The sequence below is a fragment of the Trachypithecus francoisi genome, unplaced genomic scaffold (genome assembly GCF_009764315.1).
Source record: "Trachypithecus francoisi isolate TF-2019V2 unplaced genomic scaffold, Tfra_2.0 Lachesis_group17, whole genome shotgun sequence".
Taxonomy (NCBI): domain Eukaryota; kingdom Metazoa; phylum Chordata; class Mammalia; order Primates; family Cercopithecidae; genus Trachypithecus; species Trachypithecus francoisi.
In genome coordinates this window covers 79,398,950-79,412,755 of record NW_022681462.1, presented here as the reverse complement: position 1 = coordinate 79,412,755, position 13,806 = coordinate 79,398,950, and positions in this window count along the sequence as shown.

Sequence of the window (13,806 nt, the reverse complement as noted above, 5' to 3'; positions counted from 1 at the left end):
ATCTCTTGAACCCGGGAGGCAGAGGTTGCAGTGAGCTGAGATCGCCGCAATGCACTCCAGCCTGGGCGACAGAGCAAAACTCCTCTTGGGAAGAAAAATTAGTCGGGCGCGATGGTGCACGCCTGTAATACCAGACACGAGGGAGGCTGAGGCACGAGAATAGCTTGAACCCGGGAGGTGGAGGTTGAGGTGAGCCAAGATCGAACTACCACTGCATTCCAGCCCACGCCACACGGCAAAACTCTGTCTCAAAAAAAAAAAAAAAAAAAAAGAAAGAAAAAGAAAAAAAGGAAAAATCACTAGCTTCTTTGCTGGACATTAGTTGACTGGGTAAAAGTTTACTGAGAGTCTGGCAATATGAGGCATGCTAGACAGTCATTTAAGTTTACAACAATTCTGTGTTAGAAACAAATCCATTTTATGAGTAAAAGAACTGGCCCAGGGAGATTAAATAATTTGGGGAAACCAGGCATGGTGGCTCACACCTGTAACCCCAACACTTTGGGAGGCGCAGGCTGGAGGATTGCTTGAGCATAGGAGTTCAAGACCCACCTGTGCAACATAATAAGTTGGTCAAGAAGCACAGCTGACAAGTAGCATGGCAGAGTTTCCCATTTGGTCAGTCTGGTTCAGCAGCCCATGCTCTTTGTACTGTAACCCCATTTGGAAAGACTGGTCAACTGTACAGTTGAACTTCAAGTATATTCAAAGGACTGGGAAGTCAATGTGAACTCTGTTTAAATTTGATGAAATAAATCTTGTTTTTGTTTTGTTTGTTTGTTTGTTTGTTTTTTTAAGATGAAGTCTTGCTCTTGTTGCCCAGGCTGGAGTGCAATGACATGATCTTGGCTCACTGCAACTTCTGCCTCCCGGGTTCAAGTGATTCTCCTGCCTCAGCCTCCTGAGTAGCTGGGATTACAGGTACCTGCCACCAGGCCGGCCTAATTGTTGTGTTTTTAGTAGAGATGGGGTTTTGCCATGTTGCCAGGCTGGTCTTGAACTCCTGACCTTGTGATCCCCCCACCTCAGCCTCCCAATGTGCTGGGACTACAGGCGTGAACCACCGCGCCCGGCCGTTATTACTTTCTAAGACATACATTAATACTTTCTAATCGGTACTTTCTAGGACATCAGCCATCATAAACTCTATCAACAGGATTTCTCCCTTCTTTTTTTTCCTTTTTTTCTTTTTGAGACAGAGTCTCGCTCTTGCCCAGGCTGGAGTGCAGTGGCATGATTTCGGCTCACTGCAATGTCAGCCTCCCAGGTTCAAGCAATTCTCCTGCCTTAGCCTCCCAAATAGCTGGGATTACAGGCATGCACCATCATACCCAGCTAATTTTTGTATTTTTAGTAGATAGGGTTTCACCATGTTGGCCAGGCTGGTCTCCAACTCTTGACCTCAGGTGATCCACCCACCTCAGCCTCCCAAAGTGCTGGAATTAACAGCCATCAGCCACCACACCTGGCCAGATTTCTCCCTTCTAATTCTAAAAATGAATAAAGAAACTGCTCTCTCCACACCCCAACTGCATGTCTCACTTTGTGTAGTTTGATTTTTAGGAAAAGTTCTTATGAGCAATATTTTCTGGAGTTGTAGGCTTTTCTCACTACTGTTTCTTGTGATAGGCTTTCGAAGACAGCAACTCATTTTTGATTACAGAATTCTTGAAATTAAGGAGATTATCATTGCCAAACATGGGTCTGAGCCGGAACCTCCTGAACTCTAAGCCCTGTGGTGGTTTTAAAATTTATCATACCGGCCAGGCACGGTGGCTCACGCCTGTAATCTCAGCACTTTGGGAGGCCGAGGCGGGCGGATCACCAGATCAGGAGATAGAGACCATCCTGGCTAACATGGTGAAACCCTGTCTCTATAAAAATACAAAAAATTAGCCGGGCGTGGTGGCGGGCGTCTGTAGTCCCAGCTACTCGGGAGGCTGAGGCAGGAGAATGGCGTGAACCCAAGAGGCGGAGCTTGCAGTGAGCTGAGATCCGGCCACTGCACTCCAGCCTGGGCGACAGAGCGAGACTCCGTCTCAAAAAAAAAAAAAAAAAGAAAGATTTTCTTTTAATTTTTATGTTGATATAATTTAAAAAGGTGCACAAAGGTCTCCCATACCTGTTTTCCACATTCCCCAACTTTTTACATTTTTTTCATCCCTTTGCTCTTTCTTTTATTTTCTTTTTTCTTTTTTCTTTTCTTTCTTTTTTTTTTTTTTTACAGAGTTTCGCTCTTGTTGCCCAGGAGTGCAATGGCACGGTCTCAGCTCACCGCAACCTCCATCTCCCGGGTTCAAGTGATTCTCCTGCCTCAGCCTCCCGAGTAGCTGGGATTACAGGAATGTTGTACCACACCCAGCTAACTTTTTGTACTTTTAGTAGAGACGGGGTTTCTCTAAGTTGATCAGGCTGATCTCGAACTCCTGACCTCAGGTGACCCGCCTGCCTCAGCCTCCCAAAGTGCTGGGATTACAGGCGTGAGCCACCGCGCCTGGCCCCGTTTGCTTTTTCACTCTTTCTCTCTCGCTTTCCTTCTCCCTCTCCCTCTCCCACTCTGTCTTCCTTTCCTCCCCGTCTTTCTCTATGCACATAACACTACACATGCATAGTGTTCTATGCATGAACACTTTTCTTACTGAACCATTTGAAAGCAGATTAGAGATATGGCATCCCTTTATCCCTAAACACTTCAGCAGGTATATCCTAAGAACAAGAACATGTTCCCACCTAACCACAGTACAGATGATCACATTAAGGATGTTTAACGTTGTTATCATACTATTATCTGATATAGACCACATTCAAATTTTGTCATTTTGCCCAATAATATCTTCCACGTTTTTTCCAGCCCAGAATCCAATCCAGATTCACATATTTCATTTAGTTGTCATGTCTCTTTAGTCTTCTTCTATCTGGAAAAAAAAAACAGCTCCTCAGCCTTGCTTTATTTTCTTGACCTTGACAGTTTTGAAGAGTACAGGTCAGTTGTTCCATACGATTCTCCTTGCTTTGGGTTGACTGATGTTTCTTCCTGATTAGATTTGGATTATACATTTTTAGTAGGAATATCACTGAAGCCTCAGTGTGGTGGCTTACACTTGTAATCCCAGGACTTTGGGAGGCTAAGGTGGGTGGATCACTTGAGCTCAGGAGTTTGAGACTAGCCTGAGCAACATGGTGAAACCCTATCTCTACTAGAAATACAAAAATTAGCCAGGTTTGGTGGTGTGTGCCTGTAGTTCCAGCTATTTGGGAAACTGAGGTGGGAGGACCACTTGAGCCGGGGAGTTTGAGGCTACACTCCAGCCTGGATGACAGAGTGAGACCCTGTCTTAATAAATAAATAAATAAACAAAAAATTACTACTGAATTGAAGTTTTCCTTCATAAAACATCATATCAGGAGTCATATGTTGCTGGTTTATACCTATATTGGTGATGTTAACTTTGCTTAGTTAGGTCAGATTAATTATAATATCTCCACTGTAAAGTTACTATTCTGACTTTGTAAATTAAAAAGTAATTTATGGGAAGCTACATTGAGATTAGTTTTACAGTCACTGATGACTTTTTCTGTATTTATTATTAGCACTCTACTATAAAAAAAGATCTTAGGAAAAGTTTTTCTTTTTTTGTTAAACTTCATTGAGGTTAATTTATATACAATAAAATTTAACAATTGTAAGCTAAATTTTAATAAAATTTAGAAATATTTAGTAAGCAAACAATCCAGTGATTTTTAGTAATTTAATAAAATTGTGCAATCATTACTACAAACCAACTTTATATTATTATTTTTAATTTTTTTTGAGACAAAGTCTCCCTCTGTCCCCCAGGCTGCAGTGCATGGCATGATTGTAACTCGCTGCAGCCTTGAGCTCCTGGGCTTAAGGGATCCTTCTGCCTCAGCCTCTTGAGCAGCTCAGACTACAGGAGCGTGCCACCACACATGGCTAATTTTTTATTTTTTGTAGAGATAGGGTCTTACTACATTACCCAGGCTGGTCTCAAATTCCTGGCCTCAAGCGATCCTCCTGCCTTGGCCTCTTAAAGTATTGGGATTACAGGCCTGAGCCACCCCAGCTGGCCACAGTCCAGTTTTAGAACATTTCTATTGGCCGTGCGTGGTGGCTAATGCCTGTAATCCCAGCACTTTGGGAGGCCGAGGCAGGCAGATCACCTGAGGTCAGGAGTTCGAGACCAGCCTGGCCAACATGGTGAAACCCCATCTCTACTAAAAATACAAAAATTAGCCGGGTATGGCGGTGGGCGCCTGTAATCCCAGCTACTCGGGAGGCTGAGGCAGGAGAATCGTTTGAACCTGGGAGGTGGAGGTTGCAGTGAGCTGAGATCGCGCCATTGCACTCTAGCCTGAGAGACAGAGCAAGACTCCATCTCAAAAAAAAAAAGAACATTTCTAACATTTCTATCATCGTAAAAATTGCCCTCATGCCTGTTTACACTTCATCTCCGTTCCCACCCAGCCCAAGGCAATTATTCACCTGTTTTCTACCTCTAGAAATATGCCCTTTCTGAACATTTCATATAAATAGCATTGTACAATATGTAGTTGTTTTGTATCTGACTTCTTTTACTTAGCATAAGATTCTTGAGCTGGCCGGGCGCGGTGGCTCAAGCCTGTAATCCCAGCACTTTGGGAGGCCGAGACGGGCGGATCACGAGGTCAGGAGATCGAGACCATCCTGGCGAACACTGTGAAACCCCGTCTCTACTAAAAAATACAAAAAACTAGCCGGGCGAGGTGGCGGGCGCCTGTAGTCCCAGCTACTCGGGAGGCTGAGGCAGGAGAATGGCGTGAACCCGGGAGGCGGAGCTTGCAGTGAGCTGAGATCCGGCCACTGCACTCCAGCCCCGGCGACAGAGCAAGACTCCGTCTCAAAAAAAAAAAAAAAAAAAAGATTCTTGAGCTATATCCATGTTGTAGCATATATCAATACTTCATTTTTATTGCTGCATTATATATATATATATATATATATATATATATATATATATATATTTTGAGTCAGAGTCTTGCTCTGTTGCCTAGGCTGGAGTGCAGTGGCACCATCTCAGTTCGGTGCAGCCTCCGCCTCTTGGGTTCAAGCTATTTTCATGCCTCAGTCTCCCTAGCAGCTGGGATTACAGGCATGCACCACCACACCCAGCTAATTTTTGTATTTTTAGTAGAAATGGGTTTTCACCATGTTGGCCAGTCTGGTCTCAAATCCCTGACCTCAGGTGATCTGCACGCCTTGGCCTCCCAAAGTGCTGGGATTACAAGCTTGAGCCACCACGCCCAGCCTATTGCTGAATGATATTTTATTGTTTGGATATATCATATTTTGTTTATCCATTCACTAGTTGATAGACATTTGTATTGTTGATGGTTTTTTACTACAGAAATAATACTCCTGTGAACATTCATGTACAAGTTTTTGTATGGACATATGTTTTCATTTTTCTTGGGTAGATACTTAGGAGCAGAATTGCTGGATTGTATGGGAAGTTTGTCTTTAATTTTTAAAAAGAAACTACCAAAGTATTCTCCAAAGAGGCTGTACCTTTTCACATTTCCCCAAGCAATGAACAACGGTTCCGGTTTCTTTACATCCTCACCAACACTTGTTGTTGTCATCGCCTTTTTTATTGTAGCCATATTAGTGGGCATGGAATTGTATCTCATTAATGTTTTCACTTGCATTTCCTCAATGGCTAACTATGTTGAGCATTTTTCATGTGCTTATTAACTATTCATATGTCTTTGGTGAAATGTCTATTCGAGTTTTTTGCTGATTTTTAAACTGGTTGTTTACTTTTTTGTTTATTTATATATTCTTTGCATGTGGATATCAGTTGGCCCAGTACCATTTATTAAAAAGACTATTCTTGGCCAGGCGTGGTGGCTCACGCCTGTAATCCCAGCACTTTGGGAGTCCGAGGCGGGTGCATCACCTGAAGTCAGGAGTTCGAGACCAGCCTGGCCAACATAGTGAAACGCTGTCTCTACTAAAAATACAAAAATTTAGCTAGGTGTGGTGGGGCATGCTTGTAATCCCAGCTGCTTGAGAGGCTGAGGCAGGAAAATCACTTGAACCCAAGAGGCAGAGATTGCGGTGAGCTGAGATTGTACCATTGCACTCCAGCCTGGGTGACAGAGTAAGACTCTGTTTCAAAAAAAAAAAAAAAAAAGAAGAAGCAGGTCAGGTTAGGATCTGGAATATGATGTTTGAGGCAATCCATAGGGAGTGATGCTGGGGAGGTTGGCAGGGACCAGGTTGTAGATAGTTTTATAATCCATATGTATTAAGCGGTATAGATTTTTTCCTGTACATGCCAGCAAGGTTGGGAAGGAAGGGCTTAAAGTAGAGAGAGATGGCATGGTTACACTTATGATTTGCAAAGATCATACTTAGGTACCAGCCTGGAGGAAGAGAGTCCAATTAAAAGCAGTAGTGGCAGCTTAGGTGAGAGATGTAAAGGCTCAAATAAGAACAGAGGTGATAGAATTGGATGGAGGTAAGGAGATTGAATGAGGAATTATTTAAAAGATAAAATAGAATCTGATGATTTATCTGATGTGTGTATGTGTTTGGGTAAAAGTGAGATGTGGGGCTGGGGAGTAAAGAGGACTGACTTCTGGCTTTCTGCAATGCTAACTGGATAGCTGGTGGTAGCACCAACTGACTCAAAGAATACAAAAGAATGAGCAGAATTAGGTCCAGCTGCACAACCTAATATATAGTACTTGGAGAAGAAAGTTCATTTTCTCTCATCTAAATGAAGTGCAGGCACGGTGGCTCACACCTGTAATTCCAGCATTTTGGGAGCCCAAAGCAGAGGATTGTTTGAACCCGCAATTTTGAGACCATCCTGGGCATAATAGTGAGACCCGCCCCCGCCCCCAACACACACACACAATCCCTACAAAAAAAGAAAAAAAAATTAGCAAGGTGTGGTGGTACACACCTGTAGTTTCAGCTACCTGGAGGCTGAGGAGGGTGGATTGCTTGAGTCCAGGAGGTTGGGACTGAAGTGAGCGAGCCATGCTCACACCACTACACTACAACCTGGGCAATAGAGTGGGACCCTATCTCAAAAACAAAAAACAAAAACAAAAAAAGTCCAAAGGACTTGGTCCAGGGCACATGTAATTCTTCTGGGTTTCTAGGTCCTTTAGTCCAGCAGTCTAACACGCTGCCATTCTCACTGTGTTATTTTCTCCACAAAGCCCATGTGGATGTTCCAGTCGTGGCTGTCACATTTAGTTCCAGGGATTAATAATGAAAAGGCAGTGAAGAAAAGCATAGTCTCATTTTAAGAATATTGTTCTACAGTCCCATCTCACATGGGCTCACCTTATTTCAAAGAAGGCTGGACAGGCTGGGTGCGGTGGCTCACACCTACAATCCCAGCACATTGGGAGGCTGAGGAGGGCGGATGACTTGAGGTCAGGAGTTTGAGACCAGCCTGGCCAACATGGTGAAACCCTATCTCTACAAAAAATACAAACATTGGCTGGGCATGGTGGCATGCACCTGTAATTCCAGCTACTCGTGAGGCTGAGGCAGGAGAATCGCTTGAACCCAGGAGGAGGAGGTTGCAGTGAGCCGAGATTGTGCCACTGCATTCCAGCCTGGGTGACAGAGCAAAACTCTGTCTCAAAAAAAAAAAAAAAAAAAATGCTGGGCAGTGTAGTCTTTGTTATGGAAAGGTTTATGCCAAGGTAAAAATGGAAGGTTTCTTAATGTAGTAGAGAAATTTAGGGATAAATGGAATTTAGGGTACAATTAGTAGACTCTGCAACAAGATGTTTTAGAGGGAATTACGGGGACTTCCATTAGGACTCGTTGAGCTTAAGCTGCTCATGGTGAATTGTCCATGTGCAAATGCCTTGCAGATAGTTGGATATGCGACTCCTTTTCCTAAAGTGCAATTCTCATAAATTCACTTGTCTGCCCCAAACTTTCAATGACTTTTTACTCCTTACACTGGCATTGAGCACCAGGCTACACTTCCTTTCAAGGTACTAGCTGACAAAACCACCCCCTATCCTTTGAATGTGCCCCATCCTTTTCTGTTTGCATGCCTTTGCTCTTCTAGTACCTTCTGCCTGGAATGCCCTTTCGAGAACTCTTGTTCATACCTAATAAGTCTACCTCATTGGATCCTCAAAAATTGAATCAGATGTTACCATCTTCTAAATTCCTCTAAAAATTTGCCTACACTTCTGTGCTTATCATCTTCTGTTTTGTACCTAAAAAGCACTCAACAGGGCCTGGTGCAGTGGCTTACACCTGTAATCCTAGTGCTTTGGGAGGCTGAGGCAGGTGGATCACCTGAGGTCAGGAATTCAAGACCAGCCTGGTCAACATGGTGAAAAACCCCGTCTATCCTAAAAATTAGCTGGGCGTGGTGGTGCACATCTTATAGTCCCAGTGATTCAGGAGGCTGAGGCAGGAGAATTGCTTGAACCTGGGAGGCGGAGGTTAGAGTGAGCCGAGATCGCGCCACTGCACTCCAGTCTGGGCGATAGAGTGAGACTCTGTCTCAAAAAAAAAAAAAAAAAAAAAAAGCACTCAGCAAACATTGGTGAATTGCATTGCCTTTGGCTTTGTTATTTATCCCTCAAAGTGGCTGAAAGATCTATATGAGATTTCCTACGTGAGGAAACAATATGCTTTGGACAAGGGTGAAATACCGCCTTTCTAAATGTCTTCGATGTGTTTTCTTAGAGAGCTCTTCCCTGACCCCGTCCCTCCATGCCAGCCTACTTTCTCTTATGCCCTGTACTTTCCTTTGTTAGCACTTACCACAAGTACTCTTTATTTTTTGAGATGGAGTCTCGCTCTGTTGCCCAGGTTGGAGTGCAGTGGCACCTGGCTCACTGCAACCTCCGCCTCCTGGGTTCAAGCAGTTCTCCTGCCTCAGCCTCCCAAATAGCTGGGATTGTAGGTGCCTACCACCACGCCCGGCTAATGTTTGTATTTTTAGTAGAGGTGGGGGCTTCACCATGTTGGTCAGGCTGGTCTTGAACTCTTGAGAGTTCAAGAGTTCACCTCAGGTGATATTCCCACCTTGGTGTCCCAAAGTGCTGGGATAACAGGCATGAGCCACGGTGCCTGGCCTGAGTTTCATTTTAAAGGAAAGATTGGGACAGTAACTGGAGGGGGAAGTGGAGTCAAAGGAATTTTTTTTTTTTTAGAAAGGATAAATAATAGCATGTTGATATCTTGATGAGAAGGATGAAGTTGAGAGGTAAAAATGGATGCTGGCAGAGAGGGAAGGCTTTTTAGAGTCACATTCTTGACTAGGCAAGAGGGGATGGAACCTAGAACTGAAGTGCGGGGCAGCCTTTGCCAGGAGCATAGGCTGTTCACTTAGAGTAGCAGGAGAGATGGGGCACGGGTGGGTGGATTCTGTGGGACTGGAAGCTTGTGGAAGTTCTCTTGTGATTGCCTCTATTTTCTCAGGAAATAAGAAGCAAAAGTCATTTGCTGGGAGTGAGGACGGAGGAGTAGGTTTGAGGTAATAGACTATATGAACTAGGGGAAATGAATGGACTAGAGTAACAGTTGTTCAATAACTGGGCAACATTGACTTCCCACGTGAATTTCAAGTGGATAAGAGTCGGAATCCCAGCACTTTGGGAGGCCAAGATGGGTGGACCGCTTGAGCTCAGGAGTTTGAAACCAGCTCAGGCAACATGGCAAAACCCTGTCTCTTAAAAAACAAACAAACAACAACAACAACAAAAAAACAAAAAATGTAGCCGAGTGTGGTGCTGCGTGCCTGTAGTCTCAGCTACTTGGGAGGCCGACGCAGGAAAATAGCTTGAGCCTAGGAGGCAGAGGTTGCAGTGAGCGAAGGTCACACCATTGCACTCCAGCATGGGTGACAGAGTGAGACCCTGTATCAAAACAGAAACAGGCCGGGTGCGGTGGCTGACACCTGTAATCCCAGCACTTTGGGAGGCCGAGGCGGGTGGATCACCTGAGGTCAGGAGATCAAGACCATCCTGGCTAACACGGTGAAACCCTGTCTCTACTAAAAATACAAAAAAAACTTAGCCAGGGGTGGTGGCACGCGCATGTAGTCCCAGCTACTCGGGAGGCTGAGGCAGGAGAATTGCTTGAACCCAGGAGGCGGAGGTTGCAGTGAGCCGAGATTGTGCCACTAAACTCCAGCCTGGGCGACAGACAGAAGCTCCATTTCAGAAAAAAAAACAAAAAAAACCAGAAACAAAACAAACAAAACAAAACAAGTCGTAATAGAGCGGCTATGGCTTCTCTTTAGTGACCTTCAGGTGTTTGCAGTTGGATAGTCTTTCCCAGGCTTGTGGTTTTACCAAGGCAGGAACGTGATATGAGAAACAAGCAGGGGAATTGAGGGTTATAATTATATAGTTTAAGTTACATAGAGAGGGAAGTGCAGCCATCAGAGAGAAGAAATGAAAGATGGTGAAAAGAATGTGGACTCAATGGTAGAAAGATGGACTGGAGACTGAGAACTAGAGGGAGCAAGCTGGAAGATAGGAGTTGGTGGTAAGAGAGGGGGTGTGGAAATTGAGATTATGGAGTTGGTGCCATTATTGTAATGACAAGGTATGGGACATGACCATGGGAGGGACTGGCTGATGTAGGGTAGAGGCCAAGATTATTGAAGAGGAGCAAGTCAAGGAATTGATATGCTTGGATATGGGAGGGTCATACATGTGAACCCTACATGTACTCATTGGGTAAGATTGTCAGAACCCAAAGATAACTTGGGTTAGAAATCTAGCTCCTTTTCTACTTCCTAGCTCTATACCTTAGTTTTCTTATGTGAAAAATGAAGATATTAATAGTTTCTACATTGTAGGGCTATTGTGAGGAGCAAATGAATTAATACACATAAAACACTTAGAATAGAGAGTGACATATAGTAAGTGCACAATAAGCTTTTATTTTTATTTGCATATTTATGACTAACAAATCTGATAATTTTAGCTCAGAACTTTCTTCATGCAAACTCATATCTGCTCTTTTATAACAAAAATCCTTGAAGTAGTTGTCTATACTTATCTTAAGTTTTTCACCTCCGTTTTTCTTCTCTACCCTTCACAATAAAAATTTCCCCCTACCTCTCTACTAAGAATGTTTTGTTGTTGTTGTTTTGAGACAAGACCTCACTCGGTTGCCCAGGCTGGCGTGCAGTAGCAAGATCACTGCTCACTGCAGCCGTTACCTCCTCAGCTCAGGCGATCCTCCCACCTCAGCCTCCCAAGTAGCTGGGACCACAGGTACACTCCACCACACCTGGCTAATTGTTAATTTTTTTTGTAGAGATGGGGTTTCTCCATGTTGCTTGGGCTGGTCTTGAACTCCTGGGCTTAAGTGATCCTCTTGCCTTGGCCTCCCAGAGTGCTAGGATTACAGGAGTGAGCTGCTGCACCTGGCCTAAAAATGCTTTTGAAGGCATCAATGACCCCGATCTTCCCAAGTCTACTAGTTAATTCTTAGTTTTCATCTTTGCTGCATTTGACATGGCTTTATCATGTTTTGCTTCTGAAATTATAAAAATTTAGTTTCTGGGTCACCTTGTTCTCCTGGGTTTTCATCCTGCCTTGCTGTTGTCTCTTCTCAATCTCCTCTACAAGATCCTCTTCCTCTCCTTGACCTCTAAAGATTGGCACAGCTTGGGGCTAAATTCTTTTCTATCTATACTAACACTCAACATGATCTTTCCAGTCCCACGGTTTCATATAGCATCTGTATGCTAATGCTTCCCAAATTCATATCTCTAACTGTGATGTTTTCTCCAAGTCCCAACTCATATATCTTAACTTCTTATTGAACAACCCTACTTGAATGTATAGTAGGTATCTCAAACTTAACTATCCAAAACTGATTACATTCTAGTCAGGGAAGCAGATAATAAACTCATTTAAAAATGAATCTCTAGGCTGGGTGCAGTGGCTCACACCTGTAATCCTAGCACTTTGGGAGGCCGAGGTGGGCAGATCACCTGAGGTCAGGAGTTCGAGACCAGCCTGGCCAACACGGTGAAACCCTGTCTCTACTAAAATACAAAAATTAGCTGGGCATGATGGCAGATGCCTGTAATCCCAGCTACTCGGGAGGCTGAAACGGGAGAATCACTTGAACCCAGGAGATGGTGGTTTCAGTGAGTGGAGATTGCGCCACTGCACTCCAGCCTGGGTGGCTGAGCAAGACTCCATTTCAAAAAAAAAAAAAGAATCTTTATTTCAGCTAGTGCAAACTGCTACAAGGAGAAATAAAGCAGAGAAAGGAAATGAGAGCTTAAGTATTCGAAGGAATTAGGAAAAGCCTCACTCAGGCCCTGCCAGGTCAGAAGGAAGGGCAGTCAGTGTGCAGAGAACAGCAAGTGCAAACATTGATCTCCATTCCACCCAAAACTCTTTCCCCAATTTAGCTAATGGTATCACTATTCACTTATTTGCCCAGGCATCAGAGTCACTCTTCATCCATCTGTTTTCCTCACCCTTCACAATCAATTCATGTAGCAATTCCTGTTGGCTCTAACTTCAGATTATATTTGGAATCCGATCATTTTTCGCTACCTTCATTGCTTTCATCAGAGTCCTACCAATCATTGCCCTTGTTCTGACTACTCCTCCACAGCCTTCTACCTTGTCTTTCTGCTTTCATTCTTGCCTACAGACTTCATCTAGCAGCCAGGAGGTCTTTCAATAATATAAATCACATCATGTTATTTCATTGCTCAAAACTGCAGTGGGGTGGGATGTGGTGGCTCACACCTGTAATCCCAGTACTTTGGGAGGCCAAGGCAGGAGGATCCCTTGAGCGCAGGAGTTCGAGACTAGCCTGGGCAACACAGAAAGACCCCATCTCTTTTAAAAAAAACAAAAAAAAAAACAACTCTCCAGTGGCTTATTTCTGTCATACTTAGAATAAAATCCAAATACTTTAATTAACAAGGTACTAAATAATCTCCCTCCCTCTGAACTCAGCTACTACCTTTCATTTTTCTAGTTGTCACTATCTACTCTAAGTTTCTCCAAAGCTTTTTCTTTCAATTAGTCAAGGTCTTTGTTGCCTCAGTCTTTGCTCTTGTTATTCTTCCCACACTGACTGCTCTTCCTTCTGATCTTGCATGGTCTGAGTGAGGCTGTCCCTAATTCCTTCCAATACTTAAACTCTATTTTCCCTCTTTATTTCTCTTTATAGCAGCTTGCACTAGCTGAAATACAGTTTTATTTGTTTGTTTATTATGTGCTTCCCTGACTAGAATGTAAGCTTCATGAAAGCAGGAATCTTGTCTCTCATGATCACTGGTGGATTCCTGGTACCCTAAAACAGTGCCTGGCACATAGCAGGCATTCAGTTTGCTTGAGTGACTGAATGAATCCAAGTACCAAATTAGATGTCTCAAATTTAGGATTCCCAGACTAAAGACACTATCATCCACTTGCACAAAAATCTTCCAGGATTCACTATCCTAAGTGAATTGGGTCACCAACCAGTCTCTCCCAGTAAAAGCTCAGTGAGTAATCCTTGGCCCTTTCTCTCTCTCTCCCTTGGCCACTTGAAATCTGGCTCACTGTACATAATAAACATCTCTTGAAACTTCCTTGCATCGCCATTTCTCCAAGCCATTCACCATCATCTCCACCCGGGTTTTCGAGCCTCCAACTTAGCTTCCTCCTAACACATTCATTACACTGTCTCCATGTAATCTTTCTAAAATGCAAATCTTGGCCAGGCGCAGTGGCTGGCGCCTATAATCCCAGAACTTTGGGAAGCTGAGGCGGGCGGATTAC